The 12,951-nt window shown below is 42.1% G+C and overlaps 1 pseudogene; it reads left to right on the top strand.

Annotated features, from left to right (window-relative positions):
* The first annotated feature begins 1,839 nt into the window (after positions 1–1,839).
* The window catches only part of LOC120874850, a 22,466-nt pseudogene continuing 11,354 nt past the window's right edge, over positions 1,840–12,951 (top strand).

Genomic DNA, 12,951 nt, shown 5'->3' with positions numbered 1-12,951 from the left:
TTTCCAACTCTGCAAAATCTAATCATGTGCACCTATACCTTTTCACAGAGTTGATAACCCTATCACTTGGAAGAAATGGGTGTGGTCATTGGAGAATATAAAGCATCCAGCAAGAACCAAGCTCAATCTTCTCTGGAGCCCAGAGCTGTGGTGTGTGGAGTTGGCTGAGCTGTGAAGACTTTTGAAAGTTTCTGCCACCAGCAGTGGAGCACCTAAATCCTGAGCTGAGTTTGAGACTTACTTACTGAAAAAGAGTGGACAATTTTATGCAACCAAAGGTGAATTCTGATCAAGGTACAATGAAATTCTTGATATGTTCAGTTAAAAATAAAACTTTAATGGCAGTCCTGGACACAAAAGCTAGTTGTATTTATTCTGTCAGTACTATCTATGTTTCAGCACTTCCTCAAGCATTGACTCCATCTGGGATTTGCAGAGAAGTAACTTATTTTTACCCACACTATATCAAGTAACCTCCTTATAAAATGCGGGTAAAAATAGAAAATCAGTAAATACTGTTGAGATGATTAAAGCAGTTAATCCATAGAAAAAGATTTAATTCAATGCTGAGGAATACTAGGCAACACATAATAAGTTCTATTAATGTTTTAATATTATCACAGTTATTGATGCTATCAGTCTACAAATGATTATATTCATGCTGACTATCATTTCCTGATTATTGTGGTACTTGAGGTGGTGTAGAGGTTAAAGTGTCTGCCTGCAATGTGGGAGACCTGGGTTCGATCCCTGGGTCAGGAAGATCCCTTGGAGAAGGAAATGGCAACCCACTCCAGTATTCTTGCCTGGAGAATCCCATGGATGGAGGAGCCTGGTGGGCTACAGTCCATGGGTCGCAAAGAGTCGGACAGGATTGAGCGACTTCACTTTCACTTTGAACATTCACCAGTTCAAAATATGACATTCTCATGATATGAACAGACTCTAGGAAAACTTGCTTTCCTGAACTAGAAGTGACATTTTTGTTTTCTTCTTTTTGTCTTGAAAGGAACAGTTTTGTTTTTTAAGCTGGAAGCAAGCTCTGAACTCTTTAGGGTTAAGACATCAGATTAAAGCTAACATTGATTGTATGAAGTTTAAATTTTTTGTAAACAAATTTCTTTGTCTTTAGAAAAGCACTTCTGTCACTTTGATGACAGAAGGAAACGATGCCACCAGGAGAGAAACGAAGGGTGTGCTAGTGTGGGTTCCAGTCAGGGAGTCGTGGAAGTCGAGAGAGAGACAGACTGAGGTTCTGTGTGTGCTTCTGTCAGAATCAGCTAATAAAGTAACTGTGAAGTCATCCCAACACTTACCCTCCATTCTAATCTTTAAGGGGCTTCCCAGGTGGTTCTGTGGTAAAGAGTCCACCCACCAGTGCAGAAGATGCAGGAAGCAGGGGTTCACCTGCTGAGTTGGGAAGATCCCTTGGAGAAGGGAAAGGCAACCCTTTCCAGGATTCTCTCCTGGGAAATCCCAAGGGCAGACGAGCATGGTGGGCTACAGTCTAGGCGTAGCAACGAGTCAGACAGGACTGAGCACACTCACACTAATCTTTAAGCTTCTCCATGTATTAATAATTTTAGTATGTTTGAAATCCTGGTTTATTTTAAGCAAAAAAGTTGCTAAGGACTCCTTTACTGTATTTCATCTTTTTTATAATAATTCAAATCCAAGGTGTATACAGTCACCGTTTCTAGGTTTGTTCTGGAGAGGTAAACAAATAGGGAAATTATAGTTAAAGATGGGACTTTGTCCAAAGAATATTTTTCATGATGAGGGCAGAGGAAAAACTTTTTCTCTTACCCTCTCTTATTTCTTTCTTTAATTTTCAGAAACATGGATTCAGACACACTGCAGGTCTTCCAGAGTGAACTCACCTGCTCCATCTGCATGAACTGCTTCCTGGACCCCATCACCATAGACTGTGGGCACAGCTCCTGCCGTCCCTGTCTGAGCCTTTGCTGGGAAGAAGGCCAGACCCCAAGGAGCTGCCCTGAGTGCAGGGGACTATCAGAGAGGCCCGATTTCCAAACCAACATTGTCCTCAAGAGGCTGGCTTCCCTTGCCAGACAGGCCAGAGCTGACCACGACCACAGCTCTGAGGAGCAGATCTGCGTGACACACCAGGAAGCCAAAGGCCTCTTCTGTGAAGCTGACCAGACCCTGCTCTGTGGGCCCTGCTCTGAATGCCCCGAGCACGCAGCTCACAGCCACAGTCCAATACACAGGGCTGCTGAGGAGTCCCGGGTAGGTGATGCCTCTCGAGTAGTTTGGGATCCAGAGGCTCCTAAGTCAGAGAGGAAGACGAGGATGCGATGATGGTGATGGGGTGGAGATCGTGGAGGTGGGAGTTCTGAGTGTGGATCCTCACATATAGTGTGTCCTCTCAGTGTTGTTGCCCAATTGTCCACACGTGTGGAAATGAAGCATCCCGGGGCGGGTGGCACCAGGGACACAGGCTTCTGATGGGAGCTTGAGGGTTTCTTACCCAGACTATTAGAGTCTGAGTCTCAGTATCTTGGGAAGTGGATTCCATTATCTGTAAAGTGTCTCCAGTTCTCTAGTATATGGTTCTATTCCTAGATATTCAAATATTGGCATCAAATTAAATTAATGTGGAAAAGTCTAATGACAGCCTCCTAAGTCAAGGTTTCTGTGCCTTGCTTAGAATAATGCCTCTGCTCATGAATAAGGGGATTAAAATTATGGTGTCATCTGTGTCACTAAATCCCATGGGTATTTTGCAGGAGGAACTCCTGAAGAGAATGAGCTCTTTATGGAAAATGAGAGAAGAAATACAAAGCAGTCTGAATCAGGAAGCTAAGACAACTCAGTCCTTTGAAGTAAGACTAAAAATGTTCCTATTTATTTGTATAAATATTTATATAATTTTACCTTAGATTTTTTTATGTCAATGTAAGTTTCTGTAAAAGGCTACTGGTCTCTTCCCTGGAGGAATGGTTTCAAATGACTGATCAGTAATTGCAATTAGAACAGGCTAATATATGCTAATTCAAAGAATGCTAGTATATTGGAAGACGAAGCCATGAAATGTATTCCAAGGCCACGTTGTGAAGATTGAAATAAGCCTTTTCAGACATGGGGTATAAGACACATTGCACTAACTGTGACTGTGAAGGAGAAGAGAGGAAGAGAATCATCCCTAGAGAGAAAATGATGGCTCAGGGGTAAAGAATCCACTTGCAGTGCAGGCTCCACAACAGACAGGGATTACATCCCTGGGTCTGGAAGATGCCCTGGAGGAGGAAATGACAGCCCACCCCAGTATTCCTGCCTGGAGAATCCCATGGACAGAGGAACCTGGCAAGCTACAGTCCACAAGATCACAAAGAGTTGAGCATGACTGAAGAGAGTCAGCATGCAGGAAAAAAACAAACAAACAAATTTATGGACAAAATTGGTTTTACTTCATGAAAGAAGATTTAGAAGAATCAGAGAAAGGAACAAGAGAAAAACAAGACTCAAGTCGGAGAGGAAATAATTGATGGAGTAAGAACCTGGAAGAATCCTCCTTGGGAGACAGCCTGGGATCCCTCAGGTGACTTGATTTAAACAGGGAAAGAGATTAGGAATTCAGAGAAAGCATGGGCAACAAGGACCTGAAAATATTCAAGACTCTTTGATGCATGTGGCAGTTTGTCAGGAAATTCCTTGATGACACTAAGGAAATAATATTTGAAGTTTTCTTTTGAATGTGAACATAAGTAATGCTTTGGATCCACTATCTCTGCAGGACTATGTGGCCTTAAGGAAGGTGATGATTAAGCTTGAATATCAGAGGATGCTTCTGTTGCTCCAGGAAGAGGAGCAATTGCATCTGGAGGCCTTGGAGTGAGAAGCCAAGGAGACTTGTCAGCAACTCAAGGAGAGTGTGTTCAGAATGACTCAGTACAGAGAAAGTCTGAAAGACATGTACAGAGAGCTGACCGAGATGTGCCACAAGCCGGACACGGAGCTGCTCCAGGTGAGAAAGGAGGGGCCGTCCTCAGAGAAATGCTCTTCTAGAGGAGCTGCTGTGACACTGAAATATTACCTATCCAGACAGATGATAACACAATTAGCAAGATTCATGACCAGGGGAAAGTTAATTTTCTTGGAGTAAACTCAGTATACATCCCCCTAAACCCTTGCCACACTCTGTTATCCACACTTCCTGAACACACCGAGGTTCTTCCTGTCATACAGGCAAGACATTTAGAACTGGTATCAATTTATAGCAATCTGTAATTCTTTTTATGCAATTGTCTGGTTTACTTTAATCATTACCATAAATGGTGAGATCACTTCCTGAAGACAGCACTGGGCAGAGACTGACACTGGAAACCTAGATGTTGCTGCAGCGTTGTGCAGACCCTTCCTGCCTCATTTCCTTCCTTAATGTGACCTGAGGAAGCCCATCATGTTTTAGGTTAGGGTCTGTTATGAAGATTGCTTCTGACGGTTACTTAGAAGAGAATTAGAAAGCCATGTCTTATTATGAAAGAGGAATAGGAAAACAGATGGAAAAGGACAGAACTCTAATGATTAACATGATCCTTTTTTTTGTTTTCCTTTGCAGGGCTTGGAAAATGTGCTGGAAATGTGAGTATACACTAATGATTTTTGATTTCTGAGACATTTTTGTCTTTTTGATGAAGTGGACCCACAGTTCTTGCTTGGGACCTGGGGACTGATTTCAGGTCCTCCTGTATACTTTGTCATCTCTAGACAAATTTACAACTAACATATACACTGTAAAGTAAATGCTACATAAGTCATTCCCTGGTATGTGGCATTTTCAATTTTTACATTTTTGGAAGTTTCTGGAGTTTTTTGTGAATTTTTTCCACTCAGAACAAAGGCAAAGGGGAAGGAAATTTACACTGGGAATTTGGGATTGACTGATATACACCATATATGAAATAAAGTTAGAATAGTAGCTCTGATCCTATTATAAAATAAAGGAATAAATAAGCAAATACATAGCTCAGAATGTACAGATTGAATCCATGTGTGAATCCTCAGGTTCAGAACCCTAACATACGGATTACAACATTGTCTTTTTGGCTATTTTCTATTTTATTTCAAAAGAATTTCAAGAGTTTCTGACCCTTGGTCTCGGTCATTTCCTTTTCACTTGACTGAAATCAACTATATCTGAAAACCTGCTGACATTATGGGCTTTGTTCCACTCACTCCACCCATTTTCTCCAGCCTGACTACCATAAAACTTAGCAAGGGATTTTTTGCAATGCTCACGTGATTAGCCATTGGTCTTGACATGGAACCCATGTCCTTTGTTACAGGACCGATTTGGCACAGATGCAGAAGCCTCAGCCTGTGAACCCAGAGCTACCCTCCTGGCCTGTCACTGGATTCCTACACATGCTGAAAAACTTCAGAGGTAAGAGTCAGCCTTTTGTTGAACAGGACTACGTTTCATTAGAGCTTCTTGGGAACAGCCCTTCTTTCATGTTTGTTGTAATTCTTTGTTCTTTTTTGGATATGAAGGTGGTGCATAAGTTCCTGAAGTTGTTTTCTAGCTCTATGACTTTCTACCTCTATCAGTTCAGTTCAGTCCCTCATTCTTGTCTGACTCTTTGCTATCCCATGGACTGCAGCACACCAGGTTTCCCTGTCCATCACCAGCTTCTGAAGTTTACTCAAATTCATGTCCATTGAGCCACTGATGCCACCTAACCATCTCATTCTGTCGTTCCCTTCTCCTCCCACCTTCAGTTTTTCCCAGCATCAGGGTCTTTTAAAATGAGTGAGTTCATCGCATCAGGTGCCAAAGGATTGGAGTTTCAGCCTTAGCATCAGTCCTTCCAATGAATATTCAGGACTGATTTCCTCTAGGATGGACTGGTTGGATCTCCTTGCTGTCCAAGGGACTCTCAAGAGTCTTGTCCAACACCACAGATCAAAAGCATTAGTCCTTTGGCACTCAGCTTTCTTTATAGTCCAAGTCTCACATCCATACATGACTACTGGAGAAAACATAGCTTTGACTAGATGGATCTTTGTTAGCAAATAATGGCTCTGCTTTTTAAAATGCTGTCTAGATTGGTCTTAACTTTTCTTCCAAGGAGCAAGCATCTTTTAATTCCATGGCTGCAGTCACCATCTGCAGTGATTTTGAACCACTCCCTCCAAATAGTCTATCTCTGTTTTCATTGTTTCCTCATCTATTTGCCATGAAGTGATAGGACCAGATGCCATGGCCTTAGTTTTCTAAATCTTGAGTTTTAGGCCAACTTTTTCATGATCTTCCTTCACTTTCAGCAAGAGGCTCTTTGGTTATTCTTCACTTTCTGCCATAAGCGTGGTGTCATCTGCATATATGAGGTTATTTATATTTCTCCCAACAGTCTTAATTCGAGCTTGTGCTTCATCCAGTCCAGCATTTGTCATGATGTACTCTGAATTTAAGTTAGAAAAGCAGGGTGATAATATGCAGCCTGGACTTATGCCTTTCTGGATCTGGAACCAGTCTGTTTTTCCAGGTCCAGTTCTAACTGTTGCTTCTTGACCTGTATGCACATTTCTCAGGAGACAGGTCAGGTGGTCTGGTCTTCCCATCTCTTGAAGAATTGTCCACAGTTTGTTGTGATCCATGCAGTCAAAGGCTTTGATGTAGTCAATGAAGCAGAAATACTTGTTTTTCTGGAACTCTCTTTTTTTAATGATCCAGCGGATGTTGGTAATTTGATCTCTGGTGCCTCTGGCTTTTCTAAATGTAGCTTGATCATCTGGAAGTTCAGGGTTCACGTACTGTTGAAGCTTGGCTTGGAGAATTTTGAGCATTAATTTACTAGCGTGTGAGATGAATGCAGTTGTGTGGTAGTTTGACCATTCTTTGGCATTGCCTTTCTTTGGGATTGAAATGAAAACTGACCTTTTCCAGTCCTGTGAGTTTTCCAAACTTGCTGACTTTTCCAAATTTGCTGGCATATTGAGTGCAGCACTTTCACAGCATCATCTTTTAGGGACTGGAAGCTCAACTGGAAGTTGATCACCTCCACTAACTTAGCTCAATTGGAAGTTGATCACCCCCACTGACTTTGTTTGTTTGTAGTGATGCTTCCTAAGGCCCATTTGACTTTGCATTCCATGATATCTGGCTCTAGGTGAGTGATCACAGCATCGTGTTTATCTGGGTCATGAAGATCTTTTTTTTTGTATAGTTCTGTGTATTCTTGCATCCTCTTCTTAATATCTTCTGCTTAAATGGCAACCCACTCCAGTATTCTTGCCTGGAGAATCCCATGGACAGAGGAGCCTGGGTGGCCTACAGTCCACGAGATCGCAAAGAGTCGGACATGACTGAGCAAGCAACTCTGTTAGGTCCATACCATTTCTGTCCTTTATCGAGCCTATCTTTGCATGAAATGTTCCCTTGGTATCTCTAATTTTCTTGAAGAGGTCTCTAGTCTTTCCCATTCTGTTGGTTTCCTCTATTTCTTTGCATTGATCACTGAGGAAGGCTTTCTTATCTCTCCTTGCTATTCTTTGGAACTCTACATTCAAATGGGTATATCTATCCTTTTCTCCTTTGCCTTTAGGTACTCTTCTTTTCACCGTTATTTATAAAGCCTCCTCAGACAACCATATACCTTTTAGCATTCTTTTTTCCTTGGGGATGGTCTTGATCACTGCCTCCTGTACAATGTTATGAACCTCTGTCCATGTTCTTCAGGCATTCTATCAGATCTAATCCTCTGAATCTATTTGTCACTTCTGCTCTATAATCATAAGGGATTTGATTTAGGTCATACTTGAACAGTCTAGTGGTTTCCCCTACTTTCTTCAATTTAAACCTGAATTTGGCAAAAAGGAGTTCATGGTCTGAGCCATGGTCAGCTCCAGGTCTTGTGTTTGCTGACTATATAAAGCTTCTCCTTCACTGGCTGCAAAGAATATAATCAATCTGATTTCAGTATTGACCATTGGGTGGGTGATCCATGTATAGAATTTTCTCATGTGTTGTTGGAAGAGGGTGTTTACTATGACCAGTGCATTCTCTTGAGAAACTCTATTAGCCTTTGCCCTGCTTCATTCTGTACTCCAAGGGCAAATTTACCTGTTACTCTGGGTATTCCTTGACTTCCTATTTTGGCATTCCAGTCCCCTATAATGAAAAGGACATCTTTTGGGGGTATTAGTTCTATAAGGTCTTGTAGGTCTTCATAGAACCATTCAACTTCAGTTTCTTCAGCATTACTGGTTGAGGCATAGACTTGGATTACTGTGATATTGAATGGTTTGCCTTGGAAATGAACAGATCATTTTTTCATTTCCGAGACTGTATCCAAGTACTGCATTTCAGACTCTTCTGTTGCCTCTGTATTCAGATTATAAACGCCAAGTCTGATGTTTGCCACCTGTAATTTCCTGAAAATGCAAAACCAGATATAGGGGATGACATAGGATGAGCAAAGGGAGAGCAACCAGGTTGTTACTGTGATTATAAAGAGGCTGAGTATTTAGTTTTGTGAGTGACCACCAATATATTGTTTGCTCAGTTTATTTCACTCTGGAGCTTAAATCCATCATTGCTGCTTTTAATTTACTGTGTGGGCTTCCCTGGTGGCTCAGATGATAAAGTGTCTGCCTGCAATGCAGGAGACCCACATTTGAGACCTGGGTTGGGAAGATCCCTGGAGAAGGGAATGGAAATCCACTCCAGTATTCTTGCCTGGACAATTCCATGGACAGAGGAGCCTGGCTGGTTACATACAGTCCATGGGGTCACAAAGAGTCAACAGGATTGAAAGACTAAAACTTTCACTTTCACTTCATTATAGCTACATTTATTACACATTGTACAAAGAATATTTATTATTTCTAAAATTAGGAATAAATGACTGAAAAACTGAAATGGCCTTTGGCAGAAGAATTGTAATACTCTCAATCTCACAACAACTTTAAAGCAAAGGATGCATGAACACTGTTAGGGCATCTTTTTTGAAGATTCTAAACTATTCAGAGATGGATTTCTATCAACTCTTTTGAGCTTTAAAAATATAATAGGTAGAGATTATACCCCCATAAGTGTCCATGTGATAACAAAGTGCCATCTGCAGTTTCCATTAAGTACAAAGGACACAAGAAAAGTTTTCTAATATAAGAATAAATGTTGGGGCGTGATCCTAAGATGGCGGAGGAATAGGAAGGGAAGACCACTTTCTCCCTCACAAATTCCTCAAAAGATCATTTCAGCGCGGAGCAAGCTCCACGTAACAACCTCTGAATGCAGGCAGAGGACATCAGGCAACCAGAAAAGCAGATCATTGTCTTCAAAAACAGGTAGGAAAAAATATAAAAGACGAGAAAAGAGACAAAGGAGGTGGGGAGGGAGCTCCATCCCAGGAAGGGAAGCCCGTCCCAGGAAGGGAATTCTAAGAAGAGAGGTTTCCAAACACAAGGAAACACTCTTCTGCCGTCTGTGGCGAGCCTTGGAAACACAGAGAGAAACATAACAGGAAGGAAAAACAAATAAATATTAAAACCAATAGATTACAAGCCCAACAGTAACTCCCCCAGCGGAAAAGCAGCGCAGACGCCTGCATCCGCCACTAGCAAATGGGGGCAGGGCAGGGAAGCGCGGGAGGCGTGGGCTGCCGTGCTCAGTAAGAATCGGGCAGAAACGCCCCACGCATAACCAGAGCAATCGAACTTGGGCTAGCAAACCAGACTGGCGGATAGCTACCACGTGAAAAGCTCGAACATAAGACACTGCCAGGACCGCGCACAGAACAAAGGACAGAATGGAAATCGCCGGCTGTAGACCATCCCCCGCCAGGGACAGGCAGCCAGAGCCGTAAGGGCTGGAAAGGGGCAATCGCAGCCCCGGAGAGACTTTACCTACCAAACTGCAGGCAGGCTTCTTTGCTGAGACTTCTGGGGGTGCTGGACAGTCACCATCCGCCTCACAAGGAGTGCCAGCAGTACACCCAGAAAACCGAGCAGTAGACAGAAAAGGTGACAAGTCGCAGCGATTGTGCTCGCCAAACTCCTGAACTACTCAGACCTGGGAAGGGCACAAAACGCAGTCCCAACCGAATCTGTGCCTCTGAGGGCTACCTGAGCACCAAACCTGAGTGGCTTAGACCGGGGAGGTGCACGCAGCCAAGGGCCGGCCTCAGACGGTTCCCGGCTGAGCACCATAGAGCTGGAGCTGTTTGTGCGCCGTGAGAAGGAACAGGTCCAGCAGGGCTGAGACACTGTGTGCCCACGACAGTGCTATTTGTTTGCAGCATCCCCCCCTCCCCACAGCGCGACTGAGCTAGCGGGCCTAAAAAAAAAAAAAAAAAAGTGTCCACCACCACCCCCCTGTGTCAGGACGGAATTCAGACACTGAAGAGGCCAGCAAACAGAAGTTAAACAGAGGGAACCGCCTTGGAAGTGACCCCACACGGCCCACAACATCAGAGAAGGGCCAGATATATCTTCACTATTTTTACAATCATTCCTTATTTTTTTTTCTATTTTCTTTTTTTCTAACCTTTTTTTTTAATTGGTAAGTCATCTATTTCTCCTCTATTTTTTATTTCTATAACTTACTATTACTTTTCAAAAAAAAAAAAAGGACTCTACTTTTTTAAGGCAAACACCATATATAGTCTTTGTGTGGTTGTTGTTGGTATTTTTTTTTTAATCTTGTGGGGTTTTTTTTCTTATTTTTTTTTCTTTTTTTTCCCTTTCTTTTTTTTTTTCTTTCTTCCTTCTGCTTCATCTCTTTAATATTGTATTTTTGAAAATCCAACCTCTACTCTAGATTTTTTATCTTTGCTTTTTGGTTTTTGTTGTCAATTTTGTACATTTCAAAACCCAGTTTTACCTGACAGCGAGATTACTGGCTTGACCACTCTCTCCTCCTTTGGACTCTCCTTTCTCTCCACCAGGTGGCCTCTGTCTCTCCCCCCCCTCCCCCCATCTCTTTTATATCCAACTCTGTGATTCTCTGTGTGTTCTAGATGGTGGAGAGCACCTAAGGAACTGATTACTGGCTGGACCTGTCTCTCTCCTTTTCATTCCTCTCTCTTACCCTCCTGGCCACCTCTGTCTACTTCCTCCCTCTCCTCTTCCCTGTATAACTCCGTGAACATCTCTGAGCAGTCCAGACTGAGGAGTGCACATAAGGAAGTGATTAATGCCTAGCTTGCTCTCTCTTTTGATCCCACCTCATCTTATTCCAGTCACCTCTAACTACCCCCTCCCTCTTCTCTCAGTACAGTGAACCTCTCTGGGTGTCCCTCAATGTGGAGAAACTTTTCATCTTTAACCTAGATGTTTTATCATCGGTGCTGTACAGATGGAGAAGTCTAGAGACCACTGTAAAAATAAAACCAAAAACCAGAAGCAGGAGGCTTAAGTCCAAAGCCTGAGAACATCAGAACTCCTGAATTCAGGGAACATTAAGCAATAGGAGCTCATCAAACGCCTCCATACCTACACTGAAACAAAGCTCCACCCAAGGGCCAACAAGTTCCAGAGCAAGACATACCACGCAAATTCTCCAGCAGCACAGGAACACAGCCCTGAGCTTCAATATACAGGCAGCTCAAAGTTACTCCAAAACTTTAGACATCTCATAACCCATTACTGGTCACTCCACTGCACTCCAGAGAGAAGAAGCCCAGCTCCACCCACCAGACCTCCAACACAAGCCTCCCTAACCAGGAAACCTTGACAAGCCACTGATACAACCCCACCCACAGTGAAGAAGCTCCACAATAAAGAGAACTCCACAAATTACCAGAATATAAAAAGGCCATTCCAAACGCAGCAATATAACCAAGATGAAGAGACAGAGGAATACCCAACAGGTAAAGGAGCAGGAGAAATGCCCACCAAACCAGACAAAAGAGGAAGAGGTAGGGAATCTACCTGAGAAAGAATTCCGAATATTGATAGTGAAAATGATCCAAAATCTTGAAGTCAAAATGGAATCACAGATAAATACCCTAGAGACAACGATTGAGAAGATGCAAGAAAGGTTTAACAAGGACCTAGAAGAAATTAAAAAGAGTCAATATACAATGAATAACGCAATAAATGAGATCAGAAACACTCTGGAGGCAACAAATAATAGAATAACGGAGGCAGAAGATAGGATTAGTGAATTAGAAGATAGAATGGTAGAAATAAATGAATCAGAGAGGAAAAAAGAAAAATAAATTAAAAGAAATGAGGACAATTTCAGAGACCTCTAGGACAATATGAAACACTCCAACATTCGAATTATAGGAGTCCCAGAAGAAGAAGACAAAAAGAAAGACCATGAGAAAATCCTTGAGGAAATACTAGTTGAAAACTTCCCTAAAATGGGGAAGGAAATAATCACCTAAGTCCAAGAAACCCAGAGAGTTCTAAACAGGATAAATCCAAGGTGAAACACCCCAAGACATATATTAATCAAATTAACAAAGATCAAACACAAAGAACAAATATTAAAAGCGCAAGGGAAAAACAACAAATAACATACAAGGGGATTCCCATAAGGATAACTGAAAATCTTTCAATAGAAACTCTTCAGACCAGGAGGGAATGGCAAGACATACTAAAAGTGATGAAAGAAAATAACCTACAGTCCAGATTACTGTACCCAGCAAGGATCTCATTCAAATATGAAGGAGAAATCAAAAGCTTTCCAGACAAGCAAAAGCTGAGAGAATTCAGCACCACCAAACCAGCTCTCCAATAAATGATAAAGCATATTCTCTAGACAGGAAACACAAAAAGGGTGTATAAACCCAAACCTGAAACAATAAAGTAAATGGCAATGGGATCATACTTATCAATAATTACCTTAAACATAAATGGGTTGAATGCCCCAAGCAAAAGGGAAAGACTTGCTGAATGGATACAAAAACAAGACCCCTATATATGCTGCCTACAAGAGACCCACCTCAAAATAAGGGACACATACAGACTGAAAGTGAA

Source organism: Oryx dammah, unplaced genomic scaffold, assembly GCF_014754425.2.
Source record: "Oryx dammah isolate SB20612 unplaced genomic scaffold, SCBI_Odam_1.1 HiC_scaffold_15, whole genome shotgun sequence".
Taxonomy (NCBI): domain Eukaryota; kingdom Metazoa; phylum Chordata; class Mammalia; order Artiodactyla; family Bovidae; genus Oryx; species Oryx dammah.
This window is presented reverse-complemented; position numbering and strand designations above follow the sequence as displayed.